Raw genomic sequence first — 7,006 nt, forward strand, 5'->3', positions numbered from 1 at the left:
TTGCCATCTCCGCTCAGTTGGTTCCAGCCTCCTCCTTGTCCCTCGTCCCCTCCCTACGCCATTGGTTGTGGTGCTTTCTCTCTCCCTCAATCCCTTTGTCTTGCCCCATTTTCAAATCATGCTTGAAGACCCTCCTCTTCGAAGGTGCCTAGTCACCCCCCCCTTCCCTCCGGCTTGATGTGCTGTTTCATCACTGTTATGTGTTCCAAGATGCTACCCTGGATGAAGGGTGCTATATAAATGCAAGCTGTTGTATTTTACGGGTGGGCAGAGAAGCTGGCACAGATGGGACACTCCAGGTAGCTCAGTCAGTTGAGCAACGATCAGACTTGAGACCAAGTTTCTGGATTCAGCCCTCCCCCACCGCGCTCCTCAAGGTCAGATCTTACCATTGTGGTTTGCAAATAATTTTGGATTTAGTTTCTATGTTTTACAATTATGTGCCACATTTAAAAATATTTCCTTGGCAGAATAGGAAGAAAGGTGAGGGGAGAGAGTCTCTCTTTCTGATGAGACACTCCAGGCAGTTATGCAGTAATAGAATAATAATCCTTGCATTTGATATAGTGCCTTATCACGTCGTCAAGAGCTCTCAAAGTGCTTCACAGAATATACCATATAGTGTAGTGACTGTATATTTTGTGGGCGAAACATGGCAGCCAACTGCGCACAGCAGTGTCCCACAACAGTTGTGGATTGAGTCAACACATTATATATTTTTTTGAAGGAATTATTATCCTCGGAAAAGCGATTACAACTGGGTTCCTACTTACTGCGAGGTAAACAGAGGTGTGTGGAGTAAGGAAACTTGCCCAATGTTTCGCCCGGCCGAGAATCAAACCCAGGTCCTCCTGCGAGGCTATAACTACTACGCTACAGGATTCCACGTTATGGAGTAATAAAGCAAAAAACCTCAGAGAAATCACCTCAACCAAAATATCAATATGTCAGACAGTGATTATATCTACAGTGGCCCAAGTGCAGCTCATTTTAATTTGCAGATAATAAATGGGAGAAAAGAGTCGCTCAGAGAGGTGATCTGTAACATTGAATGCCCTTCCACCTTTGATTATATTTGAACGCTTTGAAGGCTCAGCATTTCTGCTGAAACAGAATCTCAAAAACTAACATTTATTTTGAAAAAAATGACACTGCACAAAGAAATGAATCGAATTTTAAAAAAAAGTATTAACTTCAGTTCCCGCATTCACTGTGCACTTTAAAGTTTAAATGGGAAAAATGCAGAGAACAGAAAATACCTCAGGGGAAGTGTCCCATATCTTACCCATGAAAGGAAAATCCCAAAGCATAGCAACTCCATCACAAAGGAAACAAGCGCACGTGATGTTTACCATTGACATCTCGATTTACTCATGTTGTTGGGAAGTTAGCTGGAATGATGAATTCTGGTTTCTTTGGGACTGTTATTGAACCTGGTTCAATGGAATCGTCAACAGGGGGCAGTAAAACCCTGCAGATTGTTTTAACAAGGTGACCCACGAGTTCCTTTATTAAATACAAATGACACACAAAACCACAATTTATGATTTTTTACACTGAAATATTCCACATTTATATCAAGTAATTTAAGCTACTGTTAGTTTTAATGCAATTAAACATGAATTATGTTTACTTGGTTCCAGTTTCATTCATATATTCAGTATATGGTGTTTTGCCCACAAAATATAGTCAATTAATTTTACAGTCGGTTCTGTGAAGCGCTTTGAGACGTCTCAAAGATGTGATAAGGCGATATATCAAATGCAAGGATTATTATTATATTCTGCAAATTCAGCTCCTTGCTTTAGAAAAAACTAGTGGTGAACAGACAACATTGTGTTCTGGACCAAATACAAATCATTATTCTTTGCCAAGTACGAGCTGCATCTGACCTCTTCCACAAAAACAGACTTTCAACAACAACAAAATTACATTTATGTAGCACCTTTCAAGTCGGGAGGACTTTCTCTCAAAACATTCCACGGTTATAAGACTGGCTGCCAACAATGCTAATCCCATTGCTTTTACTTTAGATAAATTGAAGATGAGTCGTCATTCCACATATACTTCAGTCCTAGTAATATTAAGTTAAGTTCATTCATAATTACTGGTCTACAGCAAGTGTATTCAATCTGGAAAATTCAGAATCATCCACAACTCCAACGTCATCTGAAACCAGATTTTCCTATTCCTCGTTACTGGGGATGGGGGAAGCAGATTGCGTTTACTATTTTAAAATCAAATTGCTAATAATCCACGTTGCGGGTGAAATGGAACTCATCAGGAAAATGGTAGCATTGACTGGAGCTCAGCCACTGGAAAAAACATCTGGCGACAAACTGCACCTGCGCCACATACTTCTCAATATACCCTCGGCTCCATCCTAAGATCATCTCTACTAAACAGCACTCCATTTATTAGTCTAGGTGAGGAATTGAAATATCCTGTAGTGGAGTAAAGAGAAAATTCTCCTTCATCAGCCAAAATGTATTACTTTACACAAACTCTCTCCTTCCCCCCCACCAAGCAATGAGGTGGTGCAGGCAATGTGGACAAGATCACATAATAGCAGTTCTCCTCCCCTAATTGATCCGACTCGCAGTAAATTACATTCCAAACCTCGTCTCCCACCTATTTGGGAAAATGCTGATAAAAGCTCTACCAGGTGCTTGAACAATGATTTCTCAGTCCCCAGCACCAAGGTCTTGTGCTTTCTAAAGACCTTTCCTAACCACAGATTGCTGTTGCCACAGTTCAAGATAACTGCTTTAACATCCAGTAAACAAAGACATTGATTTATAAGCTTCAACTGCCTTTCTGACCCAAGAAAGGTCAAGTTGGCTACAATAAATTCAAATGTTTTCCTTTTGTTGCCACAGCAACATCAAACTGCCTTTGTAATTTTAACTTTGAATAACTGATCATTGTAAACTAATTTTGTTACAAAACTTAAAAGATGTTTTTTAAAAAAATAAGCTATTATGTAAATAGATTTACATTAAAACTGCAGAGATTAAGTCATGTACGTTTTGTGAATTTAAACCAGCCTTAAGAGCACAGTTGGCTAATGTAAACGCTGGATAACTCGTCACTCCAAGGGAAAACAGTTCAGAGGCTAGTTATGTGTAGTGACTAGTTAAACATAGGTCCTCCCGGGCCACAAGGGGGCGCTGTGACTGGTGCCAGTGCTTGGCAGAGGTTGGGAGCGCATGCTCAGATGTATCATAGATAACATTTAAGCAGAAGCTAGATAGGTACATGAGGGAGAAAAGAATAGAAAGAAGATTATGCTGATAGGCTTAGTTGAGAAAGGGCAGGAGGAAGGTCATGTGGAGCATAAATTCTGGCATTGACCGATTGGCCTGTTTCTGTGCTGTATGTTATATGTAATTCTATGTAATCACAAAGGCCTTTGGTCTATTGGAGGACCGTGCCATGGCGTCCCACCCTCTCTGGTTTATTGGAGGGCTGCACCTTCAGCCCCCGACCGATCCTGTAACAGTATAGAGCAGGAGGCCATGGCCCAGCCCTCCATTAGACCTGGGGTCTTTGCGATGCATTGATGCATGTGCTCCCAACCTCCGCGAGCGCCCTCACCAGTCACACGATAGAGCGGGTTGCAAGACACCATCTTATAGGATGAGTTATCCAATCCATTTTACCTGACAAGAATTTCTAGAATGTTAGTGGTTACATGTATGGTGGAGTGACGATTAAAGCAAAGTTCTTATTATTATTATTTTGCACAGCTAGTGACGGGATATTAACAGCATGGTGACTAAGCCAGGGTTGAGTTATCCAGAGTTTACTGTACATTCTTTAAACGGTTAGTTTAAGCTCTTTGAGGCTATGAATTTAAAATACATTTGTACCATTAACATCAATTTAAAATAATGATCAAGGGAGCAAAGGGGGAAGATTAGGAGAATTTTTTGTCACAGGTTGTTAAGATGTGGGAGTGGTCGAGGCAGAATCCATATTAACTTTGGCGATATCTGGAAAGGAATAATTTACAGTATTATGGAGACGAGGCAAGTATTGTTTCTTCGGGTTCTGTTTCCAACACATCGACTGGTGTACAAGAGGCCCCTCTCCCCAACCCCAACACCCCCCACCCCAGCACCTACTTCAACAGTTGTGTGCAAGAAGACACTGGACTTCAGATTGGCAAAATACTGCCTTACAGAAACAAAGTCAGAATAAAGGCAGCAATAACAGATAGTCCAATGCCGCAATGACAGTCTAATGCGGATGATGTCACCAAGGGGGAGTATGTAGAGGATGAAACCAGTCATCAAATTATAACTGGTTTTAAAGTCGCTGTTCTGGATACTGTAACCTAAAGTATTGTAAACGTTTTTTTCACTTTCCTGTGCCTTTCTCTTCTCGATGACATTAAGGTGTTATATCAAATGCAAGGATTATTATTATCCACCCACTTGTCTAACAACGTGCATATTTTCACTGGTCCTGAACTAAGCTATAAACCCCCAGGCCGAGAAGTGAAATGCTTGTAATCCTAAACAGGTGTAATGCACGTCACAGCAGGCTTCTTGGACATTACATTAGAAAGGGTGTTGGGGGAGGAAAAAAAGAGTTTGTGAATCGCTTACAGCACTCCTGGAAGCCTCAACAACAACTTGCATTAACGCAGCGCTCTTCATGTGGGATTGCGTTTCAGAGCACCGAACAATGGAGTTTGACACCGAGAAAAGGGAGGTTACCGTAGGCACGGTCAAAGAGGACGTTCAATTAGCAGAGGGGTGGGGGGTGCAGAAGGCCAGCTGGTATGTTAAATGTCATAAGGTTTCTATTTGGACACGCATTGCAAAATGTACTCCATCATTATAATCTTTGCTGGTAAGAAATGAACTGAATGGCAGAGCAATTATTTTGCCCACAAAACATATAATCAATTCACTTTACACCATAAACAAAACGCAAAATACTGCAGATGCTGGAAATCTGAAACAAAAACAGAAGTCGCTGGGAACACTCAGCAGGTCAGGCAGCATCTATGGAGAAAGGAAAGTGAGTCAATGTTTCGGATCTACGATCCTTCAGCAGAACTGGGGCATGTAAAGAGTTAAATTGCCACCCGTTATGCTAATATTAATATATCATTGAGAAATCTAATGCTACGCAGTCAATAATTGGAGACGACATGTTCATAAATGTGACCGCCCCCACCACCCCCAACAACGAATTGACACAACGGTGCAGCTCAAATCCAGTTCAGAATTAACACCTCTTTAACCCATCATCCCGTCCTGTACCCGTCTTCGTCTTCCTTGCCCTGCCCCCCCCCCCACCACCCTCTGTTAGTCTTTAAAAGCCTCTTCCTCTCCCAACATGCCGCAGTTGACGAAGGGTTGTGGACCTAAAACGTTGACTCACTTTCCTTTCTCCATAGATGCTGCCTGACCTGCTGAGTGTTCCCAGCGACTTCTGTTTTGTTTCACTTTACAGCATATTCTGTGAAGCGCTTTGAGAAGTCTAGAAGACGTGATAAGGCGCTTTATCAAATGGAAGGATTATTAATTTTTGACATATTTTCCCTCCCCATCAAAACCTCTTACACACTCTGGCACCTTTGCTTTCCATGAACACACCGTCGTTAGTGGTGATAGGTGGCGTCGTGTTATTCAACACAGACAATAGGGGTTCAAGAACCAATCACTCCCCACGTGAATTATCGTGATAGTCAAATATGTGTAGAACAGTTGAGCTAATATTTAACAAGGCAGATTACTGTCTAATGCCAGTCAAATCAGTTTCTTTTAAAAAACTGGCAAAACAGTTCATACTTATACTGGTAGCTTGGCCTCTATTCCAGTTTTGATGTTGATGAATGCGATAACGTTTAAGTTGTGGAATGCATGAAGAAGCCAAAATACTCACTGATCAGTGTGGTGTATAGATTTGCTTTTGTAATTTGGAGGTAGATGGGATTTAATGACTTCAAATTCCTGGATGATACTCACCTCTTAGAACATTTCTAAATGGAAATCACCTCATGGGCTGAAAATTGCCACCCGTCATACTAATGTTAATATATCATTGAGAAATCTAATTCTACGCAATCAATAATTGGAGACATTGATGTGTTCATAAACGTGACCCCCCCACCCATGAATTGACTGAACGGTTCAGCCCAAATCCAGTTCACAGAATTAAACTGCAAACTATGAACTCGAATTATAGCTGGTATTTTACGAGTCGGAAAATCCTGTGCGCGAGTTGAAGCCGTGACAACTTGTAGCACAAACTCATTCCCCCTCCCCTAGATTATAAATAAATCTCGAATTTCTAGCAGATTATAAATAAATCATAGTCCATTCCCTCTGATGAGAACATCACATATTTTGTCATTTCCAGACTCAACTTCTCCCAGCATTCTGCTCACCTGGCCTTTCGAGTTCTGTGCTCCACCAGCGCCAATCACGCCAATCCAGAACTCAGCAGCCCACATTCCCCAACACCTTGATCCTCACCTGCTTCCAGTCTCCCTCGTCCCCAGCAAAATCCAACTTAAGATCCTGGTTCTTGCCTCCAAATGGTTCCACAGCCTTGCCCCTCTAATTATCAGTGGTGCTACTACCCCACCCCCTCCATTCAGCCTAAACCTCTTTCTTTGACACGTTTGATGTGTGAAAATTTTACGATTCCAAAGAGCGATTTCATTAGGGTATTTCATTTATATAATATATATATACATACACACACAGAAAGAGAGTTCACAGATTTTGTGCATGATATTGAGCGCTATAAAATGCTGGCTGATTAGTTAGGATATTGATTTGGTACATTTCCACAATCCAAACTATTTACACGATCAGTTTCTGAGAATCTTTAATGTAAATCATTTCAATTTCAACTTAGCTAACACATTTTCATGTTGTAACCCCTCGCAAACAGCAACTCGGATGCATTTTAAAATCCAGTGTTACTTACTGTTGTCAGATCAGAATAAGCTGAACCCAAACAATTAAAATTCCATCCAAGG

Source organism: Callorhinchus milii, unplaced genomic scaffold (assembly GCF_018977255.1).
Source record: "Callorhinchus milii isolate IMCB2004 unplaced genomic scaffold, IMCB_Cmil_1.0 Scaffold1, whole genome shotgun sequence".
Classification (NCBI taxonomy): domain Eukaryota; kingdom Metazoa; phylum Chordata; class Chondrichthyes; order Chimaeriformes; family Callorhinchidae; genus Callorhinchus; species Callorhinchus milii.